We start from the raw sequence: 14,056 nt of genomic DNA on the forward strand, positions 1-14,056 counted from the left end.
AAGGTGACTGAAAACACCCACTATGAAGGACTTTCAAACAGCGCTGCTCAGGAGTTTGGATTTTACCTGATAGGTCACAGGTCCCTAACTGGTTCTGAGGCCCAGAACTATGCTTAAGAGATTCTGTTTGGCTTACATAGTTTAAAAACCATTTGTAAATTGCCAACATTTTAAAGTCAAGAGATTTCACATTTACAAATCTGGATTTCTGGCTTCTCTCAAGAAATCTGAAGATACCTGGGCTGCATTCCAGGTGCTGATGAGGGGCTGCCCCTTTAAGTGGGTAGTGAGCTCTCCAGGTAGCACTGCAACCATTTAACATACTAATGGTGTTTACATTAGCTTCCTAACCTCCTTTAGACTACCAGCCAGACCCCCACCCCACCCTGCCCCTAGCTTAGGCATCTGAGTTTTCACTTCAGCCCTAAGCAATGCAGAACCATTAAAGAATTTTATAAACAGAAGAGGGCTAGGGATGGCTCCGTTTTAGAACACTTCAGCAGCACCATCGAGGGAAGGAGGGGGCAGCTGATGGAGACTGGTTAGGAAGGTTAGGAAACCATAGCAGTGGGACAGAAGTAGGACCTAAACCAAAAAAGAGTTGGGGAGGGATAAAATGTGAGGGTAGAACCAAGAGGATTTGGTGTCATTTAGACCCACAGTCCTGACAGTGTACCCACAGACTCCAAAGCAGAAGCCTCAGGGTAGCATCCCATCTCTCCTCAAGGTGAAGGGCAGGATTCAAAGCAAAGAACAGAAGGGAGAGGCTTTTCCAAGGAACCTCTCGCTTCTAGGCACATTTCCTGGCCTACAATGAACAGGCTGTGGGGTTGAAATAATCTCTTTAAGAAACTCAAGGAATGGCACTATTTAACTTTTTAAGACTTCTCAAGTGAAAGGCCGGCAGTCCCAAGTGGGTTAGCTCTTGAGGTGGTACTGAGCTAGTAAAATAAACTCCCAAGCCTCAAGATTGAGAGTTCCTAATTAGGCAACATTTAAAAAACAAAAAACACCCTTCCAAGCAACCCATATTCTAAAACAGGGGACCAAGGGCAGGTGCATTTTTCTGAGAATATAATCTGATGTTCCATGATGCTCCAAAATATTTAAGCCAAGTACAACTTAGAAATAATATCTTTTCAAGGCCCAGGAAGCCCCAAGCCAAAAACTAAAGGGGCAGGACTCTCAGTAAAACCCATCCTGGACGGGGCTCAGGAACACACGCTCACAGTGTTCCTGTACCACTAACTCACCAGGGCGCTCTTTCTCTTCTCTTCCTGGGAAGAACAAGGGACATTTTTAGAGAAGTTGAGACCTCTCTAAGTAGTCTTCTACTGTGTCAGAGCTTGACTTTGACGGAATTGAGGTGAGAAGAAGAGAGCTGTCTTCCTCTCGAAGTTCTCAACGACAGAAGAGAGAAATAAGCAGAAATAACTATTAATAAATGTTCCACCACTTGCTGGCCACGTGACTTTGGAGAAGTCATCCTCCCTCTGTTTAAGTCCTCAGCCTCTTCAGCTGTAAGAACAAGATAATACCATCTCCTTCACAAGGTTATTGGGAAGATTAAACAGGATAATGTGTAAGTGTAAGGAATGTGCAATCTGGTATTCAGCAATTACATCTGTTCAGATTCCACATTCTTAAAAAATAAGGCTAATAACAATTATATGAGGTTTAAAAGTTTATTTTATAAACAAGTCATATTTATATAGATGATATAAACAGAAGTTTCATAAAATGATTACTACTATACTAATAAATAAAGCCGAAGCTATTATAGAACAATTGATACAAACATGTACATAAGTACTTAAGAAGGTAATTATTAAGCTTTTCGGGTCTATGAAAATAAAAAGGAAAACCATTATTTATTCTATCATATAAGCAGTACCCTTACAAGCAAAAAATCTCTGGTAATAGTAGTCTGACAAATTTAGCACATCTACTGCTATTGTTTACTCAAAATTTGATTTTCAGTGAATCAACATTTATCATTTTAATGCAAATTTAAAATAAGCTTGGAGGGCAAAAAACATGTTTACTCTGTGCTAGGTACAAAAGGAAATTGCATGATATAGTTCCTGCTCTCAAGGAGCTCACAGCTCAAGGAGTCAATTAATGATTGACTGCAGAACAGACTGGTTAAGTGTTATGGGAAAAAAAGACCTGCCCGGAGGACCACGGAGAGCACACCTGGGTCTCATCCACAGAGCACTGAACAAGGAGCCAGAAGCCCCAGGCTCACATCCCAGCTCATAGAAGTCACCAAACCTTGTTTTCACTGGGTTCATCTGTAAAAACAGGACGATGATATGAATATCGTTTGCAATACACTGTCGCTGGGAAAGCATTCATTCAATAAATGCCCACTCCATACCCACTCTTAACTAGGTACTGTGGTAAGGACTGAGATCGAGAGAGACAAGGCACATCTCGATACAGGGCTCACAGTCAGGGTAGGTGCCGAGATAATGCACACACAAGGACTGCGTGCTGCCACATACATCATCACTCCGGTCGAGCCTGGTTCCCTGTGAGTGAATAATATTCAGGCACAGAGTAAAAAAAAAAAAAAAGAAAACCTTCTAAACTGCATTTCAAAGGTGAAACAGAAAGTTTTACCTTGGTTTTGCCACACGTTTGGCATTTGTCACCATGCAGGTCCAGGCCTGTAGTGTGCATCAGAAGTATCTGTGATGCTCAGCAGAAGTACTGATATCAAAGCTTACTGCTTCTAGACCATCAGGGGCCTGGCAGCTCTGCAGCGCACCCCCCAGTCAAGAATCCTTTAGTTACCAAGGCTGATAAAATAATATTAAAAGCACTGTTAATGCAAATGAGGATACTTCTTAACAGTCAATAAAAGGAAAGTATAGCTAGTATGATACAAGTTGAATATTTTTTGTGATTATAAAATCCATCAAGTGTTACAAAGCTACTTAAAGAGTGCTCACTAAAAAGACTTGTAGCAAAAACACGATGGAGGAAAAAGTGGCACTATGGCAGTGCTGACCTCTGCTTGCACAGGACTGTTACCTGCCGATACTGTTTGCAATCTGTGTGTGTGTGTACATGCACGTCTATGTTCAGGGGAAGAAAAGCCACTCAAATCGATCAAGATTATGAACCCTTGCTACTAACTTTTAAACAACTAACCTTTAGCTGAAATTTACCGAATACTATTACAAACAGGGCAAACTGATACAGCATGATTTATACCATAAACCTGAATCAAAAGGAATAGATCAGAGCCCTGGCTTCACTTATTGCACCTGCGGCACTGGACAGGTTGCTTAACTCATCTGGGCCTCAGTTTCTACACTGAGGAAATAACAGTGCAAATAAATGGAAATAATAGTACCTTGTTCACAGAGCTGCTGAGTATTAAATGAAGAAAATTAAAAAAAACTATAAACCATCATAGAAACATTAATTATTGTTTAATATTTACTTCAAAATCTAGTATAATTGTAATTTTTGTGAAAACCCCCCAAAACTCACTGATGTGTGAATTTTTATGCTCTATCTAGAAGGATCATTTAACATTAAAAACTTAATTTTTGAGAAAGAGCACACAATTGCAAAGCAGTCCACGTTTACAAGGATTTAACCATCAAAATGCTGGGCTACCTTAGGCACATCACTTGACCTTTCTGGTTCTCACCCACCTCTCCTGTAAAACCTTCCTGCCAGAAGAGGATATGACCATAATTATGTGCTGAGGCCTTCCAACTTCCAACTTCAGGGTCTGTGGCTCACCATGACATTACAAATTTACCTCTTCTCCACTTACTTCCTTGCAAGGAGAGAACAAGGAAGTAAGGAAAATGAGTGTATTTAAAGCATTTCCTATCAAATACAAATATCACCAGATAATGGACAAAATACTCCCAGTTGGGGTCACCCTGATAAAAGCCCCAATGGCTACTATCTAAGAAAAAAGATTAACCTATCCAACTGGGAGTATTTATTTGCAATAACAAAAGTGCGGAAAACAATCAGCAGAGGATCGTGGGCCTACAAAGCATGGCGACCCAGGAGAGCCCGGCCTGAACTCCTCACGGCATCCGCACCTTCCAAAGCAAGTCAACACCGTAATTAAAAGAGAGAAATATCTAAGGACAACCTACAACCCAAGATGCGTAAGATCGAGAGAAGCGATTTTCTTCCTCCATTTAAGCAATTTTGCAAAGAGCTGCTTTACTAGACACACTTCGGTACCGCTGTTGACGAGCTCGCAGGGCGAGACGCGTGGACTCCGCAGGATTTTGACCCTACGTTCACTAAGAGACCAAAGACACAGCTTTCGGAAGGTTTCAACACTTCACGCGACACCGCCAGAAGCTGGCGCATCTTCGGACCCGGAAAACCCAAAGAGCAAACCCGCGGTACCGAGGAGGCCGCAAACGGTCGGACACCCACCCAATAAACCACCGACCTACGGGCGCTCTGCCGCGGGACCGCTCTTCAATCAACAAACGCGGAGGCTTCAGGGGGCAGGAGGCCGGGGTGCACGACGGCTCGGCGAGCGCACAGCCCCACCCAGCCCGAGGAGTCGCGGCCCCGCAGGCCGGGCTTTGCGGACGACCAAAACACCCTTTCGCCTGAGCGCGGCGGCAGCCCGGGGCCCCAGTGCCCGCCCGCCCCGCCGCCGCCGCGCCGGGCCCGCCGCCGCCGAGGGGCCGGCCGGAGCAGCGCGGGCCGCGGCGTTCCGGTGCGCGCGCGCGCCTCAGCCAATCGCGTGCTCGCCCGCCCCCCGCGGCCGCGGCGAGGCTGGCGCTGGGAAGAGGAAGGAGAACATTCGCCCTCCTCCTACCAGCGCGGGCGGCGGCGGCGGCGGCACCGGGGTCACGAACTCTGACCTTTCACTGACAAAAACAATAACAAACCCCCCCTTCCCCGCGACCCCGGCGGCGCCCCCGGGCCCGCCCCCGCTCCCACCTCGGCGTCTCGGCTCTCGCCGGCCGCCCCGTGAGCCCGCGGCCCGGGGCTCCCGCCATCCGCCAGCGCCGGGAGCCCGGCCTCCCCGCGCCTGCCCTCCGCGCCGGGGGCGCCCGCCGCAGACACGGGACCTGCTTCGAGGCCGCTTTGGCGCCAAATCCTGAGGTAAAATTGAAAAGGGGCCGGGGCGGGCTCGGGCCGGCGGCGGAGGGGGCGGGCCTGGCGCGCGGACATGGAGGCGCCGCGGCGGCGGCTGAACCCGACCCTTTTACCTTTGCCACGGGGCGGCGGCGGCGGCGCTGGACGCTTTGCATAGTGGGACGGGCCGCTCCCCTCCCCTCCCCGCCCCGGCCGGGCGAAGCGAGCGGGCTCCCCCTGACCGGCCCGGCCGGCGCGAGGGTGGGGGCGGAGGGGGAATGGCCGCGGCCCCGCCTCACAGTTGGCCCCCCGCCAGCGCCGCCATTTTGTTCTCGACGGAGATGGCTCCGGCTGGGCCGAGCTCCCTTCCTCTTTCTCAGCCTCCTCCTCCCCGCAGTCCCTCCTTCCCCCGCTCCCGGGCTCCTCGCCCCTTCGCTTCCCGCCTGCCGTTGACGGCCGCCGCGGCCCAACCGCCGTTTTTTCCTAAGGGGAGGGTGGAGGAAAAGGAGGGAGGTGGGTATGGGGCGCGACCTCGTGAGCGACGGCTGGGCTGACCAATTGGTGCTCACATAGGAGGGCCGGGGCCTGTGGCTCCGCCCCCGAACCTCTGCTGATTGGCTCGGGCGGGGGAGGGCAGTCCCCACGGGGCGCGGGAGTCCTGGCGGGGCGGGGCGGGGCGGGAGCTGGGGCCGGGGCCGGGGCGCGGCGTGGGGCCGGGGCGCGGGGGGCGGGGCCGGGGGCGGGGCGCGTGGGGGCGCGGCACGGTGAAGGTGTGGGGCGCGCGGGGACGCGGCTGGGGGCCGGGCGGCCGCTCTTGTCCCGGAAAGCGTCAGGAGTGCGTGCTATAGAACAATAGTAATAAGGGTGATGGAGCATCTTGAATCCACGGCGCCGGCTCGTGGAAGGGCTTTTCGGAATTGGCACCGTCTCAGGGCTCCGGCCCGTCTTCTCGGCACGGCTGCGGGCGAATCCCCTTTCTGAGGCTCGACTCATAGACTGCCAAATGGCGAGAATGGGGGTTTCTGCCGGGCCGGACCTCCCTTCTCAGGATCGTTTGAGGGGCTGTGCTCAGAAAATGGAGTCCAGGCTACTTTGTGAACCTCAAAGTAATGTAAAAATGGTGTTATTGTTGAAAATGGGATGTAGGGCGAGGAAGGGGAAGCTTAAGGGTTTTAGGGCTCGAAAGAATAGAGGTGACTCTGAGGTAATTCTCTTCTCGTTGGTTGATGAAGCACGTTTGCTTAGTTTGGGGCACTGGGATCACATCTAGGGAAGCGGTTAGGCAAGGCCCCTGCCCTCCGAGAACGGGAGACGGAGGCGAGTGGACAGATCGCGGGAGGATTTCAGAGTGGGCAGCTCCGTGACCGAAATGCGGTGACACCGGATGAGGCGTTAACGAGGCCTGAGGAGACCGTCTAGGCTGGGTGGTCGGGGAGGGACTAGGGGCCCCGAGACAGGCCCGCGAGCCGCAAGGCCCGGGAGGGGAGGCGGGTGCTGTGACTGAGAACAGGCCGGTTGTGGCGTGAGAGTGGTTGGAAAGAGTTCGTCGTCCTTTCCATTATCTCACTCTTCCTCCAGGCTAAAGTGTGTGAAATATGACAAGGGTAATGGAGAATAAATCTTCAGTTTAATAATAAAAGAGAAAGAGGAGAGTCAAGGAAAGTCTAGCCATCAGATGAATTGCTGATGAATACATGACTTGGGGGAAAGCCTCAGAAAATCCCATTACTTCCAGTTTGAGTTCCTTTGTCAGCGCCTTATATCCATCTTCAGTTTATCAAATATTTGCGGAGCGCCACTAATACCCAGGCACTAGGTGCTAGACTGGGAATACAAAGATGACTAAGACTGATGCGTGTCCGCAGGCAGATGTGAATGTGGCTCTCTGCACATGAGTTATGTTTCCTCTCTCCGTCCCCTTGTGGATACATGCACACAGATCTCAGCTGAAGCGTCACTTCCTCAGGGAAGCGGGCTCTGGCTCTCATGCCCACTGCCAGGCTAGATCAGATTCTTTTACTTTACAGTGTGTTCTTTTCCTTTATAACCTTTATCTCACTTTGTACTTACACTCAATTATATGATTGTTTGATTGGTATCTGTTCCCTTTACCCTACTATAAGCTCAATGAGGGCAGAAATCATTTTGTTCACCATTATATTTCCAGCACTTAGCAGAGTGCCTGGGAGTATTTATTGAGTGAATGAATTGTCGATAATTTATATTGCTGATAACTAAGTCGCCGCTCATTAATGGCGCCTCTTTGCGTGGGCCTGTTTGGCAGTTCAGCTAGCAGTGCCGGCAATAAAGTGTCTGTTAAAGTATTTGGATGAATTTAGGAAGTGGTCCCTCACAGATATGGCACTGCCCAGAGACATAAATATGGATAAGATAACCCAGATGAATCCCTTTTTACCCACTTATGTATTGATTTATGGGGTTTTTTAAGACAAGAAATAGATAATTTAATAATTAATTGAATTACAGTTTTAATTATATGAAAGTTAATGAGCTCATATGGAACTCACTAATAAATAAATAGCCCAGACATAATCATGTCATTTACTTTAATTGAAGAAACAAAGCACCAATATGATTTTCTTGAAATTAAAAATGCTGGTCTTTGTTTCTCTATCACAGGGGATCAGAGAACAGAGAAGAAGCTTTTAGTGGGTTTGCAGAGAGTTGGGAGTTGAAAGTCTCTGTAGCTATTAATTTTAAACATTTATTTTTTCAAAGATAAGTTGATTCATGCAATGGAATTATTGAGAATCATCTTTTAATCGCTTTACTAAGGTTAAAAGCAGATTTTTCAAAGTATATATCGAGCTTCTGCTGGAAAGTCTGGTAAATAGAATATTTTTGTTGATTTGTTTTATATAATACAGATTTTATAAATAAAATGTTACGGTATTTTAAAAATAGTCACACTTTTATTTAATTCTGTTTATTTTTGGATGTTTCTTTTCTATGCTGTTCAGGGATTTTTCGGTATCACTTGTTCAACACTTTTGATTCCTTGAACTAATGACACAGGGTAACCAAAGAACTCATAGTTTAATGAAAAAGCTGTATATTGTCTTATGCCATTCAACTGGTTGTTTATTACTTTCAATAGCTGTATTTGCAGTGACCTTGATGTTTTGTTTTAATGAACATGCCTTTACAGAAAGAAGAAAAACTTGATGTGTAATAACCTCACTTTCTGAGGACTTCTGGGAAGTTTTAACGTCTTTGTCCACGCAGTTAACTGACAGTGTAGCACCTGTCTCCAGAGCCTTGAGTAGATAGTCTGTCTGAGGTTTATACATTCCCCACTTGTAAAATGGGGAGGAGTAGCCAACACTGAGATTGGGGCCAGGAGTAGGGGCCACTTGTTGTCCAAATGACATAAAGAACAAGGCAGGTGGGCCTGTGTAGAGCAGCCTCCCTTCAACTTTGTCACTGAACCACTGGCCTCATGTGTCTAGCTACCTGAGTGTCTCCACATATTGAGGGCTCTCATTTGGGATTTTCATCTTTGAGTTCTCTTATCTATATGCCATATGCTCCTTTAGTCCCAAAGCACCTCCTGGAGCAGATACTAGTCCCCTTAATCAGTACCACATGGGAGGAATCTGTGAAGGAATCCATCTTAGAGCTCTTCAAGTCCAGCCTCACACCTGATGCAAAACTCCCCTGCCAGAGTTTAGGATATCTCTTTTTACTTTATTGCTGGTTATAAGGAACTTAAATAGTGACGTCTTTTTCCCCCATGGATAATTATCATTTTTAACATGATGGACACATTCATGCTCTTGTCACACATTGTAAAAGATATGCTCTTATTTGTTAGAGTTTCACTTGCTTTCAAACATGCCTAGAGGCTGAGATTCTCTTTACAATTCTTTCTCATCCTGCCTTTCCTGTCCCATATCTCTTGACACCTGCTGCTCTACCTGCTGCCCAGCTTCTCTGCAAGTGCCCTGAGTGCCAGAGAGGCACTCTACCGTAGCAGGCACTCTATACCAAAAGGCAGGATTATCTAGGAACACAGCTCAAGTAGCATAGTTCACAATGATGGTAAGGGGGTTGTGGATAGAGAGAATGAAAGCCCAGATCAGGGTATTTGCATAGGGCATTGTTAGGGGGACAATAAGAGCAGATTCATACCCCTGGTATCTGGGAGTCTTGGAGTAGAGGGATGGGAGGTGAATTGTTAAGGATGGGAAAGGATTAGGCTAGCTCACATGCTCAACCGTCCTTTCCGATTTACCCCTGGACTCCAGGTAGCCTATAATGATGAAAGCTAACCTTAGGCACAAATTATGATTTTTAGGCACAATAAAAATTACCTCCTCCGCTATATAAGAGGATTGAATCCCTTAATGGGAGATAAAAACTTTTCATTCCATTATTTTTAACAGTAACCCCAAAGATTCTATTTCCTGGAAATGCCAACATGTTGATAAGGAGGAGTTTCATTCCAAGTGTAAAAGAGAATGTCATTCTCTCCTGTTTGGATTAATGGGAGGTGTGGGGGCCTGAAAAATGAGGTGAATGCTGTTGAAGAGTGAAGAAGAGCAATGAGAGGCTGGTGGGGCCAGACTCAAACTTGAAGGCTTCATGGTTTTACTGGGAGCCACCTTACTTACCTTTATTGTTCATGTACTCGTAGAAACTATGCAAAAAAAAAGAAAAAACCCTCTTATCTGGCTGCTCACACATACACCTTAAAACTCCAATAACTGCCTGCCTCTGTGCGGAAGACAGGCCTCCACTGAGAAGGATACACAATGAGACTGAGTGGCTCTTAAAAAGTTGCACAATGCCAGCAGGCTTCATGAACCATTTCCCCCACTGGTGTTTATTGTACAGTGAATCTGATTATGTATTATTTGTAGAACATTTCAGAAATGTCATTTGTACCATCCTCATTCTCCTCTCCCTCTCGCCTATTGCTTCTACAGTAATGCAGCTTTTTACTAGGTTGATTAGTGAATAAGCCTGGAATTATTGAAAAATTACTCTTTACCAAGGTTAAAAGCACGTATCATGAAGTATATGTCAGACCCTGGCTGAAAAGACTGGTAATTAGAATGTATTTGTTGACTTGTTTAATATAATGCAGGTTTTTTAAATTAAAAGTTAAATTTATAATATATGTTTCTTTTCTGAAGAAGCAAAAAAACAGTCAATTTTTAAAAATAGGAAAATTTTGAAATGAAGAAAAGATAGCACTGCATCAAAGGGCATGCACATGAACATTCATAAGAGCGTGAGGTGTAAGAGCTCCAAAATAGAAACAATCTAAATGTTCATCAGCTATAGAATGGCTCAATTCTGGCATACTCTTACATTGGAATTCTATACAACGATGAAAATGGGCTATCTACTCCTAGTTATCTCAAAAATAATGAGTGAAAGAAGCCAGACACACAAAAAGTATATTACGTACAGCTCAAAAACAAGCAAAACTAATCCGTGATAACAGAAGTCAGGAGAAGAGAAGTAAATCACGGTAAGGGATTCAGGGGAGACTTTTGGGGTGCTGGTAGCGTTCTGTTTTCTGATCTAAGTGGCGTTTACACCTGTGTATTCACTTAGTGAAAATTCATTGAGCTGTTTCATTTATGATTTGTGCACTTTTGTATTTACATGTACTTTGGTAAAAAAATTTTTCTTAAAAAATAGATGATAAAATTATCCTCACTATTTTAATCAATATGATTATTATGCAGGTAAAATTTTGAGGGAAAAGTGTGTTCAAGTTCCAAAAGAGCTGTTATGTTACTGTCTGGTGGAGCTAGGTCAGAAATTTCTATGAGCAATACTGAAACATAAATCACATATTTAGGAATTAGTGGTTGTATAAATGTTATTAAATGATCTAGCGTATTGATGTAAATAATTTGTTCGCTCAGATAATTAAATTGTTTTCTGTAACTTTTTTCAATTACCTCTTCTTGACTTCCTTTTTCTGGGAAACTATTTTGAAGGGCACTGTGGTATACAGAGGTAATGTGATTTTAAAGTCAAGGAGGCCTGAGTTAGAATCCTAGATCCATCTCTTACTAGCTGGATGACTGAAACAAGTTGATTAAACCTTTGAGTCTCAGTTTTTTTCTGTCTGTTTTGGTGGAGCTAATACCTACTCAGAAGGTATGTTAAGGATTAAGTTATGCCTGGTTTGATATAAGACACATCAGCACATTGTAGATGCTCAGGCAGTCTATCCTGCTTTCCTTCCATCCGTCTATTCCTGGTTCACACTAATAGAAATGAAGAGAGTCCATATCACCCTTACACTTGGGCCCTTGGTAAGGTGAGGAAAGACGCCCACAGTGTACAATGATTTTTTTTTTTTTTTTTAAAGATTTTATTTTTTCCTTTTTCTCCCCAAAGCCCCCCGGTACATAGTTGTGTATTCTTCGTTGTGGGTTCCTCTAGTTGTGGCATGTGGGATGCTGCCTCAGCGTGGTCTGACGAGCAGTGCCATGTCCGCGCCCAGGATTCGAACCGACGAAACACTGGGCCGCCTGCAGCGGAGCGCGCGAACTTAACCACTCGGCCACGGGGCCAGCCCTGTACAATGATTTTTTTAGGGAAGTTCTCCACACACAGGATTGTAGCACTGCTCTGGTAGCATAGGAACTCCATGTAGGTGAGAGCCAGTTCTCTTCCCCATAATTCACTCCTCACCCCACCTGCCCCTTTCTTATAGTCCAGACCTGTAATGTGGAAGAAACAAGTTTCCTGTGAAGAGCAGAAAATCACCTGACCCAAAAGCAAAGTAATCTTTGAATCTAAATAGTGGCAGGGTTTCTGGTGACAGGCTGTATATCTGAACTTGACCTTAGAGGCATCCCCCTGAGCATCTTTTCTGTTGATGAACATTTATATTACACTGAATCTGCCACTTGATTTCCATTTCTTGATTTCAAGACTTGATGTTTGATTTCAAGTCTTGAGTTATGTATTTCTCACTTTTTTTTCTCTCTTAGGCTATCTAAATTCTTCAGTTTTTATTTTCCCCGTCAGTATGAAAAGACTTCTGACAATCACAGCATAAAAATTACATTGAATACCTTGTACCTATCAAGAAATTCTGTACCTGTCAGTATTAGGTATTGGTTTATTTTTAAATATTTGTGAGATTTATTCTAATCCACCCCTTTCATTTTGCCCAATTGCACAATTTAACAGATTGAATTACAAATGCTGTATGAGCATATAATGCATATATATAGTTAAATTTCATATGGGTCCTATATCAAGATGAGACCCCTATTCCTAATTATAAATCCTATTTTACAGTTTGAGTTACTGCTTTCAGATTTCTTGAGAAAGTAAAAGTGGCACCATCTCCTTGTACCAATAGTAGCTACCATGTATTTCATATCTACTATGTGCCAGGCATAGTGTTAGGCCCTTTAAATACACAGTAACCTCAGGTGGCTCCACGAAGAGAGATCAACCTAGTGCCAGAGCCTCAGAACCCCATATATTTGTTTAGATGAGAAAATATCATGACAGTAGATATTTTGAATGCTATATAATTATGGGCCACGCAATACATAAATATGAATGATGTGAATCAGTTGATTGTGAAGGGAAAGGCAGGCTCACCCATTCCTGTCAAGGAAGGCAATTTTCTTGTCCCAGGACTTGTTTATTGTTGTTTCAGACAGTGGCTCCTAAGCCTGCTGCTGTGGAGAGCATAGCTGGGCTGTCCTAGCGACTCATGAGGGATTCACGTGTTCACAGTAGGAGCCCAGTTTTCACTGCCATGGGCTCTGTAGCCCTGCTTGACTAAGGAAACCCTGCTTGCACAAGTTTTTGTGAGCCTAGAAGAGTTGATTCGAAGTCACCGTTGTGTTCTCTGCTGCTTTGTTGTTAAAAGAATGATCTTGATCTACTTGTATTTGAAAGAATTTATGTTATAAAACCTACTGCCACATAAGGCCAAGCATTAATAGCTTTACTTCCATCATTTTGTGGTCTGTATTACAGTTTTTATGTAGTGTGCCCTGTCATCATTCGTGTGCTATACAGGAAAACTTCACCAGTTCAAGTTAAGTTTAAGACTCTGCCTTCCTCCTGGACTTGATTGCCACCACTTTGCAACTGGCCTCCCATGTACAGTCTCTCCTTTTGTCTTCACCACATTGTTGTCCACAGGATTGTTTTTTGAAGATCCAGATGTGATCACTTCATTTCTCTGATAGTTTTCCGTTTGTCTGCAGTGTCAGCCTCTCTCCTCCCCTGACTTCTCCAACAATTCCCCACCAGGTTGCCTGCTGTTCCTCAAATATGCCGTTCTCCTGCATATCTGATGGTTTATATGAGTTGTCCTCTCTGCCTAAAACTCTCTCTCTATCTTCCCTCTCTTTGCTTGCTAAATTTCCACTCTTCCTTCAAGACCCAGTTTAAATAGCTCCTCCTATAAAACCCTCATTGGTTCCCGCAAGCAGTGGGAGATGCTCCTTCCTTTGGACGTTCATTGTATCATTTACATTGCATAGCTATTATTGATTTCTGTCTCAAGTTCTTCTAAGACAAAGACTTTCTTCTCCTCTTCCTCCTTTTTTTCTCCTTTCTTATTCTTATTGTTGTTATTGATTCTCAGCAGTCAGTTCATTGCCTAGGTCACAGCAGTTGCATAAAAAGGATTAGTGGTCTTTGAACTTGATTAGTTTAAAACCACCATAGGACAATATTCTGTAGCAGTTATTTTTAGTCAGGATACTTATAGCTCTTCTGGCAACTAATCAGGTTCTTTTCAGGAAACATTATTGTGTGTGTAGGCAATCTTCAAGAGAGAGTCGAGTGGGTCAAGTGCCAGCCTTTGAAGACCTTAGGTTTCTGTACTAAGAGCTATTTTAGTGTTCTGTCCACAGTGCTTATTAATACAGTGCCTGGTGTGTAGTAACCACTCAGTAAGTATTAGTTACTATTAGTATTATGTTTAGCGCCACCAGCCAAGAAGATTCTT

At 44.9% G+C, this 14,056-nt stretch overlaps 1 protein-coding gene and 1 long non-coding RNA gene across 19 annotated transcripts in view; one reads left to right on the plus strand and one right to left on the minus strand.

Annotated features, from left to right (window-relative positions):
* Positions 1-1,666: 1,666 nt before the first annotated feature.
* On the minus strand, positions 1,667-5,467 carry LOC106781781 (uncharacterized). Of its 7 annotated transcripts, none has more exons than XR_011426810.1 (4): positions 5,217-5,467; positions 2,626-2,804; positions 2,385-2,534; positions 1,667-2,294 (listed from the first exon to the last, which is right to left on the minus strand). It is a non-coding gene; the product is annotated as an uncharacterized lncRNA (long non-coding RNA). The 7 variants fall into 7 exon arrangements; XR_011426812.1 differs by lacking the exon at positions 5,217-5,467 and adding an exon at positions 4,945-5,071; XR_011426813.1 differs by lacking the exon at positions 5,217-5,467 and adding an exon at positions 4,442-4,679 and having other exon boundaries at positions 2,381-2,534.
* NR2C2 (nuclear receptor subfamily 2 group C member 2) overlaps positions 4,751-14,056 on the plus strand; it is a 135,308-nt gene continuing 126,002 nt past the window's right edge. For 3 of the 12 annotated variants that reach the window (XR_011426807.1, XR_011426805.1, XM_070237201.1), the window contains exon 1: positions 4,768-5,109. The gene's annotated coding sequence lies outside the window, so the exon portion shown is untranslated. Of the gene's footprint in view, positions 5,110-5,249; positions 5,596-5,817; positions 6,189-14,056 lie in introns of those variants that run through there. The other 9 variants (XR_002800496.2, XM_023619921.2, XM_023619922.2 and 6 more) reach the window with 7 other exon arrangements.

Source organism: Equus caballus, chromosome 16 (genome assembly GCF_041296265.1).
Source record: "Equus caballus isolate H_3958 breed thoroughbred chromosome 16, TB-T2T, whole genome shotgun sequence".
NCBI lineage: Eukaryota > Metazoa > Chordata > Mammalia > Perissodactyla > Equidae > Equus > Equus caballus.